Source organism: Ambystoma mexicanum, chromosome 7p (assembly GCF_040938575.1).
Source record: "Ambystoma mexicanum isolate Mex_15411 chromosome 7p, UKY_AmexF1_1, whole genome shotgun sequence".
In the NCBI taxonomy this organism is placed as follows: Eukaryota; Metazoa; Chordata; class Amphibia; order Caudata; family Ambystomatidae; genus Ambystoma; species Ambystoma mexicanum.
This window is the reverse complement of record NC_090939.1, coordinates 116,378,807-116,391,070: the sequence shown is the minus strand read 5'-3', so window position 1 is coordinate 116,391,070 and position 12,264 is coordinate 116,378,807.

The window sequence follows — 12,264 nt, the reverse complement described above, 5'->3', positions numbered from 1 at the left end:
TTTGTGGACGTTGGCCTTCCGTCCAGGATATGGAGTGATATCGCCATGGATATCCTGGGTCCTGTGGAATTGGGTTATGGGCGTGGAAAGTTCATAGTCCTGGTGGTGGACTTGTTCTCCAGGTGGGTGAGTTATAAAATTGTGAGAGATGTCACCGGAGAAACCATGATAAAGACTTTGCAGGAGATATTTTCCAATGAAGGTCTGCCGGAAAGTTTGTTGATGGACAATGGTCCCCAGTTTGTAGGTGGGAACTTCACCAGCTATTTAAGGAAATGTGGAGTGCGTCACAAAAGGACTTCATTGTATCATCCCGAATCCAACGGCGTAGTTGAAAGGATGAATAGATGCGTGATGGAGAGTATTCGCATGGGGGAAGAGTGTGGATTGGATAAGTTGGCTGTGATACAGAATAGGATCTGGGCCCTAAAAATGGCGCCACATTCAACGACAGGTCTATGCCCGTTTGAGCTTATGAGGGGTAGGAAGCCATATTCCATGGCGTGTCCGCCGTGGCTGGGTAGGAGTAGGGAAACAGATCTGGTTATTGATGAGGTAAGAAAGTCGTTGGTGAGGAAGAAGTCTGAATGGGTGGCGCGTGAAAACCTGAAGAGAGGTAAGAAAGAGTTGCGCGTAGAGTGTGGAGATTGGGTTAGGATCAAGAAAGGAATTGTGAAGAGGAAAGGAGATTCTCTTTATTCGGATCCAGTCAGAGTTGTAGCGGTCATGAAAGGGGCTGTACGTGTGACTGGAGGGCAAGTGTGGAATAAGGGTAGAATTGCTGCGGTCAAGAGAGCATATATAGTATGTGTCGAGTACTGGACCAGTTTATGTGAGTTATTGAAGTCATCAACACCATATCCTGAGATTATTTTGTGTGGTCGGATTTTAGATTATATAAGTGAAGTTAAAAAAAAAAGGGGGAGATGTGTTGTAGTGACTTATGAGATGTAAGTGGAGAATGCCCTCCATAGTGTTTATCTTCTGTGTGCTGTATCCCAGGTATGATGTCATGGAATGTTGATGACATTCTTCTTTGTTGAGGTAATCTAGATGTTCTAATGTTTTCAGTTGGAGAAAGAGCTGAGGGAGAGGAGTCTCTAAATGTTGGGGGTCTTCTTCTGTTGTCATGTACTAATAAAAGTTAAGAATCACTTACCTGCCTGCGCCAGCCTCTTCATAACAATATCACTGCTGATTTTTTGAATATTGGAGTAATGTAAGAGATTTTAGGGAATAAAAAAGTAAGAAGAAACACATAATACTAGGGCACTACTGTAGGCCTCCGTCAAACCGTTGTTAAACAAATACATGTATTTGCAAATTCAGTTGCTAGTAAATAGGCTATGTTTGCAAAATGTGGATTTCCACATCAGCCATTATCCTTCCTCCTAAGTGGGAAATTGTGGCATGTAATTGACCAAAGCGAGCACTGAGTTTCGTTATGACATTGGTATGGGTTACGTCCAGGCTCGGACTGGCCTATATGGCAATGGGCCCACGGCCGAACGACATTTACAAAATGGTGGTGTGAGGCCGTTTTGTTGGTCAAAGTGGGCCGCTTGTTTGGCCAATGTGGGCTACTTTGATGAGTTACTTCACTATGCGACTAATAGTTTTGACCAGTGTTGCTAAATTCATTTTCTTTAAAATGCACAATTTGTATCACATTATATCAAACAACTCCCACTTGTGTACTATTTAAACAGCGTCACAAAAGGAATAAATAACCATTTATAAATGTGGGCACTTTTTCATTGGTGCCCGAGACAATTTTATGGCCCAGTCCGACCCTGGTTACGTCATATGAAATGTTTGAAATAGTTACACAAAGGCCTCCTTATGGCTATTTCAGAAGACCTGTGTACAAGAGTCAACAAACCTGAACATGTGCAGTTGAGAAATGAGGGGGGTATTGCCACTAAAGAGAATGAGGGGGTGGCGCCTTGGTATGAATGGATGAGGTAGGATTCATGGCAGGGGCATTGCTAGGTGGGGCATAAGGGGGCTATAACCCCTGATCTTTTGGTTGTAGCCCCGGATAGAATCTCAGGAGCTACAGCCAAAAGACTAGCTAGCCCCGAGTCCCAACAGTTCCGACATCAGCGTAGCCCCGGGTCTTTTCCAGACCCAGCAACTCCTCTGCTTCACGGTGTTTGTCTTGACCAGTTTCTGGGCTGGATACGGCAGCATGGTTGGTTTTGTCCCATGGCAATCACTCAGTGTGCATTGTTTGGGGTCAGAGTGCTGCATGAACGTTGTACATGTTCACCATGTCTTTCAGTACTAGTTCTTTCGAAAGTGTCCTTGAAAGGTTTTGGTTTTCGAGTCTTTTTGAAGGTTGGTACCATAGGGAATATTTGAGGGAATTCCATGCTTTGGGCCCTATAATTTGTGGGATGTGTGGCTATGTCCAAATGCCCAGCTCTGTCTTTATAGAACCATGGAGGCACACGGGGTGGAAACCAGTGTGTTGTGGCCCTGCCTCTTCCTCCTGTGAAGGTGGAGAAGCCCCACTTGGCTCTCCGAAGTAAAGGGCGCAGGGACATTGATTCACCAAAATGCCAGCGGTAGCGGAAGTGACATCACAGACTCCATATAACAGGAAGTGATGTCACATGACCTTTGATCTGGATAGCATCAGTTCCTCTTTAACCCTGGTGACATCACCTGAAGCGGCTTGCATTTGAAAAAAAAGTGCATAAATGTACAATTTTAAAAATGCCAAATTGGCACAATAGCAGACAAGAATATTTTAGAAAACCAACCACACTTTAACAAGGGTGCTGCCTTCATATGCCATGGATGGGGGTCATGATAGTGTTAGACTCAGTAGACTCAACAAAGGCTGAGGCACTGCCATGGAGATGCCAGTTCAGCATTGTATGGCCAGTTACTTCCATATTGTGACAGTTATAGCTGCAGGTCAGATATTGTCATTACATGATAAGTGGAGCCCCTAGGTTGGCAGTTGTGCTTTGATTCATGAAAATGATTTGTTACATATATAGCACTTTCACCAAAGCACTATTCATAGCACATTTAACTATTATTATCATTCCAATCGAAAGTTGGTACTCATTTATCAACCTCGGGCAAATGAAAGGCTGAGTTGGCCTTGCTGGGATTCGTAACCTGTAGCTCACATATAAATCACAGCAGCAAGCACTTAACCCACAAAGCTATCTTACCGCTTTACTATTAAAAATACAATGCCACAATGAGAAAACATGTAACAAAATAGGGCTGCACAGTGTAGGCTTGACACTTAGGGCCTGATTCACAGAATGATTTCCTATGGCATTACACCATTATAAAACACTTCCATGCATCAGGCCCTTAATAACACTGATCATGCTTGCTGTAGCCTTGATGATGCGCAGTACAAAAATGCCATGCCACTATGAGACAAACTTTGATGGGTTGCATCACAATGACAATCTAACACGTAATAACACTCATCATGCTTACTTTATCATAGACTCCCAGAAAAACATCCTAGGCTACAGTACGGAAAGGCTAGACCGGCTGCACCCAAATGCCAGTCGAGCCAGGTATTTACACCTAACATGATTGCTTTAGCTGAGATGCCCAGTACAAAATGTCAAGCCACAGTAAGAAATTGCTAGATTAGCCGCACCAAAATGGAATCTAGCTATGTAATAACACTTATGATGCTTACTTCATTATATATGCCCACAAAATATACCATGATACAGTTAGAAAAGGCAATACTGGCTGCACCCAAACGCCAGGCTAGACAGTTAATAGCACTTGTCATGATTACTTTATTATAGATGCCCAGTACAAATGTCAGGTCACAGTAAGAAATGACTAGACTGACTGTACCAAATTGCCAGTCTAGCCATTAATAGATATCATGCCTGCTTTTTCATAGATTACCTTTACTTATTAGTGCACACCTATCCTTTCGCACCCCTCGCACATGTCTTCACTCCCTCCCACTCTCCTAAAACCACCAAAATCAACTCCTCAGTCCAATTCACTAATTCACTACTTACTGCACGCTGTTCTAATCATTCTTCCCTTCTTATTATTTTGGACCTGTCTGCTGCATTCAATACTGATGACCACTTTCTTCTACTGGCGTCCCTCTCTTCCTTTGGTTTCACTGGTTCGGCCCTTTTGTGGTTTCAATCATATTTGTCTCAAAGAATCATCTCTGCTTCATGGGCTGGCAAATCATCTGAATCTTTTTTACTTGCCCATGGTGTTTCGCAAGGTCCGTCCTTGGCCTTTTTCTGTTCTGTCTTTACACCTCCCCTCTTGCCACCGTTATTTCTTCCTTTGGTCTGTTGCATCACTTGTATGCTGATGATACTCAAATTTTTCTTTGCTTTTCTTCTTTTTACTCCGATATTCACCACACTCTTTCTGCTTGTCTTTCAACCATCAAATCGTGGATGTCTTCTCATTCTCTCACACTTAATGCTGGGAAAACAGAGGTTCTCTTTTCCATGCTAAAACTCTTCCCCTTCTCTTCCTTTGTCTTTTATTTCCTTTCCCCATCCGAGCTTCCAATCTCTCCTACAGCTCGAAATCTGGGGCTTTATCTTGACTCTAGCCTATCCTTCTCTCACCATATTTCTCTAACATCACACGTTTGCCGCTTTCATCTACACAATGGGCCTCATTACGAGGCTGACAGTAGCCGTGCCTGTATTATAGGCACGGCTGTCGCCGGTATCCATTTTATTCCGGCACCCTCGAATGGGCAATTATGTGGCCGTGCCGAGTTTGGCAGACCCGGTGATTGCCCATTTGCGGATGCCAGTAATAAGGGACTCCCCATCTCCATTCGGTCCCATAGGGCTGAATGGGAATGGGGAGTGTGGTAGCACCGGTACCGTTAACAACAATACCGGTGCTACCATCCTGTTCTGCTCGCGAGTGCCGGTACAGCCACCAGGTCACACCTGGTGGCTAGAAGGGCAACCGCAAGCAGAACTCCTAGTAGGGCGGTACAGTAGCAACGGTGCCCGTAGCGATACCAGCACTGTTGTTGCCTTACCGCCAGCTTCGTAATGAGGCCCAATGTCTGCAAAGCTCCCCAATTTTGCATTTTTCAAGCTTCAAAACTGTTGATCTCTTCTTTGATTTTCTTCCGACTCTTTTACTGCTCCTCTATTCTTCTTGGTCTTCAAACTTCTCATCCTGCACCTCTAAAAGCTGTCTTTAACGCATCTATTCATATTCTCTGCTTTCTTTCTTTCTGAAATTCTATCTCATCTTATCTCGCTACTCTTGGCTGGTTACCTTTTTGCTCTCAAATCAAATTTAATTTTTTATGCCTCGTCTTCAAGTCTCTCTATGGACTTGCTCCTGACTATCTCTCTGTCTTGGGTTCTTTCTATACCTCTTCCCGTTCTCTTTGCTCCCCTTCTCGATTTCTCTTGGCAGCTCCTCGCCCCCCATGTGCTCAATCTCATTTGTGTACTTTCATTCTTTTAGCTGCTGTCTAGGCTCTATTTCGTAAGTCAATGAAGTCTCATGTTCTCCAACATGTTCGATTGTTTGCTTTTTTATTGTCTATGCTTATTCATTTTATTGTACCGCTCTCTGTTTCTCTGTACACAGCGCCTTGGCTTAAGGCGGTATATAAACAATAAATAAATACAAATACAGTATTACCTCATTGTCCCTTTTCCTCATCCCAGAACTGATGCATGAGGTGAGGTGCTTCATAGGCAAGTACTGGGATGAGGAAGAGTGGCACTAGAAGTAATAAAGTTTACTGGTAAGTAATCCAGGTATTTACCACAAGCACACACATTCACACATCACTTGCTCCTTTATACATGCACTCATTCACCATTCACTCATACAAGCACGCCCACCACCCAAACATCATGCACACACACACTACATGATATATACATACACATACATTGCATAACATGCTCTCTCTCACACACTCACACACACTTTTAACTTTTAAAATATAATATGTCCTTACCTTTCAGAATCTGTTGCTGCAGCACCTCCTCTGCAGGCATGAGTTTGGCTGCCATGCTCCAGCACACACACAAGGAATCAGCGCTGGTTCTTGTCATGCGCAGCAGAACATAGGAGCCAACGCCATCCATGTCCTTGGGAGGGAGGAGGGGGTTGACTCGAATTTCAAAATGAAATGATACTTTTTGGAGTCACTCGCACTTACTTCAAAAATGCATTATTTCCGTTACATTGTCTCAGGAGGATAGCTCGGGGGCAATGCCCTCGCCTTCAAAACAAGGCGACGCTGAACAACACAGGTTCGATCCCTGGTCCGTGCTTGGAAACCTCCGGGAATTAATGGCATTCTAAATAACCCATTACATTAGGCGAAACGGAAATAATTTATTTTTGAAGTCTGAGTGATTTCCAAAAGAAATGATTTCTTTTTTAAATCTAAGCACCCGCCCCCCCTACCCGCTCCAACCCCATGGGTCACAAAAGCAGTGGCAGGAGTATCATGGGGGTAGTCAGGTGTTACGATTGCAACCCCCAGCAGCAGCCAACTTATGTCCCTGGAAGGCCACGCCTCCCTTTGAGAGGCCTCGCAGCTGTCCTTCTTTGCCGATGGTTTGTCACGTCAGCCTTTTGCCAAAAGATGTAACATATGGAAGAACATAGAGTCTTGGTCGGGCATAGCAAGAGGCCTTTTACGGCAAGTATCTTGGGTCCACGTTCAAACGACCAGAATGACTCTTGTAGATTTCTCCAAATAAATGTTTTCCATTTATTCTACCTTTAAAATTGAAAAGTTATTTTTTGTAAATTCTTTCCACCTGATGTATTGCTAGTTTCAAATGAGTGTGAGTGTTTCTTTGTGAGGCAATGTCTAGGCATGCGCATATTTAATCTATTTTATTGTGAAATGCTTGTATGTCTCACTTGATAGATGGCATTTTATCTTTTACTTTAAAACTATTGAGCACATGGATCATGGCACAGGGATCAAGAGTGCATGCAGAGGGTTAGTGCATCTGGCTGCTATGGCATTCATACACAACAATGCAGCCTCCCTCTCTCAGGGCTGCAAGGCGTACTCAGGGCAGTGCACGTGCAATGAGACCAAATGAAGACATTCACAGTGCTTTGTTGCTTCCCAGGCAAGTTTGCACTTTTTACATCCCGTGCATATACATACAAGAAATAGCTTCTGAGCAATTAGAAAAACAAGCATTGTCAATGACAACAGTTTGGGCTTCTGTGTAGACATGGGACATGCACTTGCCAGGCACAGCCGTAGTGGTATTAAATACCCATTGTTGGTAGCAGGTGCAAAATAGTGCAAGTACCTGAAAATCTAATAGCAGTGCCTGGAAAAAGCGTAAAACGTATGCACAAGCCAACAATGTTGGCTTTGCCAATGCTTGTTTTAAACAGGACTTTAGGGCCTTGTGAATGCTATTTCTTAATGGATCTTCCGTGAAGGACACACATAGTGCTCATAAATCGAGTGGCTAAAGGCATGCCTGGTAAGACATTTTTATTACACCAGTAGAGAGCTTATAACTCCAATTAAGCCATTACCTCTCAGAAGACTGATTTGAACAAACACAGGCAGGTACTTGGAATGCTGAGCCTGATGGTAAGGCTTCATACAAGTGAGTTCAAAGAGTTCCCATGAGGAGGTGTTTTGGGCAGGGAGAGGCAGTAATGGGTGGAAATGGACATGGGATTAGCATTGAATGGAAGTGACTCAACATTCCAATGCGAAAGAACGGCTTCCATGAAGAAACAAATGCACCTTTGTCAGTGACTTGTAGCTGAAAACTAACCTGATTCTCTTCAAATTACAACAAAGTTACAGTTTACAGTATATAGTTAGACAATTTACATAATCACAACTATTTTGTTTCAAAGTCATCCCCCAACCCTCCATTGGTTAACTCTAATACAAAGTAATTGTAGCCCTCTACCTCTAAAACCCCATTCAATACATTCACAAATTTCAAACACTTTGAAATGGGATCTTCTTTCATAGTCCATTTTGACGTACTCCACATAATACATTTATCGTTCATGAATAACTATTATTGAGACCATGTGACAGAAACCCCATTAACTCAAATGGTGATTGTGCAAGGCTTTCTATAAACACTTAAAGGCATGGGGAGGGAGAGAAATAAATAAGCACGCTTTTGAAGCAACAGTAAAAATCCTTATCATCCCAGATCTTTCAGGCGTACCATGTCATTTTCCCTGCATTCTTTCAAGTAATCCTATATACGATTGCCAACTCATGTCATACAGCCTTTGGCATACATTCTACTAATTTCCATGAAAGCCCATAAACCATCAGCTCTCAATTCAACCCTCCATATAACCAGACTGTTCTGGTCATCAAAAACCAAGCCCCTGTGGTCCCAAGGAAATTACATTTCTATGCCATTTTCACATTCAGCCCTTTGTGATGTTATCGCAACTGCCCATATGCGGTTCTCTTCTAAACCCCTTCTGTGACCTAGGTCATCCAGCACTTCAAAACAAGCAAAATACACTCCCTGGTGATCCAGGGACTCTGCAGCCTACTAAGACTTCCAAGTAGCTAAAACCTGCATTCTCTGATGTTTCCATGTTCCCGCAATGAACCCCATATTTCCTAATGACCTAAATGTGTCTGCAATGTAAACCATTGATGTATTCCCACATGTTAGTTTCTCCTTCAATGGGCGTCTCTCTCGCATGCATACATACTTCTTAGTGCTACAAATTGTTAATTGCACAATACATTGTATCCCTGCTACTCATGTGCCTGCTACTGCGGCTCTAAAATGTGTCCAGCTAAAACACAAAGTAACACTCATTTCAATTCTTCTAACTACATTGAACACATATTTGGTTGCAACTTTGCATCTAACCCAGCCGCTCCATGGCCTAGTAAATTTACATAGTGTGAACCTCTTTCCCGTTCTGGGACCTAAACCATCTACCCCAACAGCATGGCCAGGGGCAGGCAATGGGCGGGAAAATCACTGAACACCTACAAGCTTTGTGTCACTACTCAGATGTCATTCCTCCCTATCTGTACTCTAATGTAATAGTTCCGGCATGTAGGTGTCACAAACGCCACCTAATAGCCCAAACTGACAATGGGCATGGAGAGATGATTACCAAAGTGCAATGTGGAGAATAGAAGAGGTCCCAATGAATGCTACCAAAAAAACATACACAATCCCAAATTAATAAATAGTCAATAAGTTAGAGTAAATAGATAAAGGCAAAGATAGTGCCACAAAAATCCATGCACCTGCAAAGCCACCAGGAAGGGGCTTTGGTTCACAGAGTTAGGTGCAGTGCAGCTGTAACATCTTTACCAATGCCAGTGGCACAATGCTGGTACATCACCACAACGAAAACCAATGCTTCATGCTTGCTGTGAGATTTGGAAGTAACAACAGATCTGTTGTGTTTTGTCCACTGTTAATACTTCTTCAAATAGTACATTTTTTTCAGACAACATCACAAAACTGGACTCAGTCTCTGCAGCACTAAGTACTCCTAGTGAGAGGAGGCCATCTGATCGACAGGTTCCAGAAAGGCATTGTGAATTTCCTCAGACGGGGGCAATTTATCATCAAGGGATCAGCAAGCAACCAGTGGAGGAAACAGTGGGGATCAGATCACTCAGTCTCAGGCGGGGAGGGGAGGGTGTGTGCACCTAGGTGTTAGGGAGGAGCCACTTCTCAAAGAGGAATGTGCAGATGGAGCAACAGAGACTTTCTTGGTCCTTTCACCATTTGATGAAGCTATATTCATGCCAACATCATAATCGAGCCCTGACAAGCCCAGTTCAGACATGGTTCATGGCATTCTAAAAATAGAATTCCAAGAGTTGACTGGAATGCGAAGATGAAATCAAAGAAAAATCTCTACATCACTAAACAATACACCTGAGGATTGGGTTCTATGTGATTTTAACGGAAACTATTTTAACGTGGGATTTTTCAGAGAAACATTTACATTGCAAAAATACTGCCTGCCAAAGAAAGCATATCTCACAAGCGACATACCATCAAAATAAATAAAATCTAAATACAATCAATCTTCAAGCATTTGAACTATGCCAGGCACCTTTCTCGACAGTTTGGTGAAAAAAACGATGAGTCCCTCATGGGTACCAGACATAAAAAGACCCCACAGAGCAGCCGGGGAGAGGAAGGGTTCCAACCCTAAGACCCTGAGGGCTCTTCTGCATAGCTCAACCAATACATCGCAATTTGTCAAGAGAAGTTGTACTGTCTCCACCTCATCGTTACCACAAAGCCGGCAACATCTATACCCCCTGGGGATTTTGGACCACCCACCAACAATTTGAAGTGTTTTCACTATATTAAATTTGAGGCAGAGGTACTCCCACATGATAGAGTTCCCCATGAAATTGCAGATATATGCATGGATCAACTGTCTTTCAAGTATATACGGGAAGAAACCATCAGCCGTAGATTTAGCGGCCAAGCTGACAATCATTTGCTCGCATTTAAAAGACGCTAGTTTCCCCCTCATTACATTCTTGAATTCGTTTGCACCTAGCATCAATAGGCCCTCCCGGGCACTCCCAACCCACTGATCAACCAAATTAAGTATCTTTCCCAGGACTGAACACTTCATGAAAACAGCCTTGGTGGTAAAGGCATTAAACAGGATCCCCATCAGGGTGTTGCTCTCGGCATGTACAAGTCTCCAGTAAAGCATCAAACCTCCCAATACGATACGCTCATGAATCATAGTGAGATCAAATTCCAAAGCAATCATCTCGGCCGGAACAAAAGATGGTAATCTTAGAAGACACCGTAGGAGCTTGATCTCAATATTAGTGATGTCCATCAATATACCCAGACCCAAAACATCTGCTATATAGGAGAGGATAGGCACAACTTTTGCAGTGAATAGTTTAAGCAAAGTCCACACAGAGTAACCTCCTCCCTGTGCCGCAACTGAGTATATGACCCCCACAATTCATGCCGTGCACACCTTAAAACCACTCAAGTGAGACGTGCCCCTTGGACCTGCTTCAAGAATAATACCCAGCTAGATATACTGACTCACTTCCTCAAGTGCAACACCCTTCAGGTTCCAGCCCGCTTTGGCTGCATGTCTGCAGCAGGTTTCAAAAACCATGATGTTGGTTTTATCGATTTTCACCCGAGTTATCGAGTTCAGGGCCGAGTGTAGGAGCCAAGGTTATCCAAGGATTTTTTTAATTTTTATTTGGTGGGGTCCCTCCAAGCCCTCTGTTTCTCTATGCTTATGACCCCACACCAACACCCATTTTAACCCCTTACACCACCCCATATATATATATATTTTTTAATCAATATTTGTCCAATGTAATTGTTTCTATGAAAAATAACTAGTTAAAAATATGTTCCTTAAATTCACTGGATACAGTGGCTTGAGAGAACTGTAACCCAAAGCTGATTAAACCCAGTCTGCTCCATGTAAATGCTTGGGGACCTTAGATTTCTTCACCATGGTACAAAGACTTTTGGCCAAATATTTTCCTTATATGTTTCCTTTCTCTTGGAATCAATTTATAGGACAACCGCAACAAGCCCTTGAATGACTGGGAGTGAAACACTCTTGGCAACTCAATCTCCTCCATCATCTACTCATAAAACATAGTGGCCCTCATTCCGAGCTAGGAGGTAAGTACAGGTACTTTCCGGCATGACGGAAAGTACAACACTGGCCTGGTGTCAGACCGCTAATTGCGGCCCATTCCGACCTCGCGGAAACGCGCTTTCCGCCATGCCAGAAAAGTACCTAGCGGCATGCCGCTAAATGACCCGCAAAACCCCCTACCGGCATGCTGCGACACGTACATAACAACACCGCCTTGGAAGCAGCAGCGTCTGTGAATAACAGTCACCGCAAAACAACGGAACCAGAAATTTCGTCATCGCACAGGAACGGGAAGGAGCGCGGCCGCCATCTTTAAAAACACAATCCATTGCCATCCTCATCAGGCAGCACCCTTGGGAGCAATTCAAAGTCGGGGAAAGGACCACACAACCAGGAACTATGCCAAAAGCCCCAAAGAAGTCTGCGGACCGGCTCCGCAAGAAGAGATTCAGCAGGTCATGGTGGACTACCTGGCAGAGCATGCTGACGTTGTGTTCAGCCCTGACATGCGGAGAGAGTCAGTAATCCGTAAAAAAAACATCTGGGCACAAATCGCCCAGAGGGTGAGCGCAGTAGGCACCACCCCCTGCACCCCCAAGGACTGCCGCAAGTGGTGGGATGACTTACGGG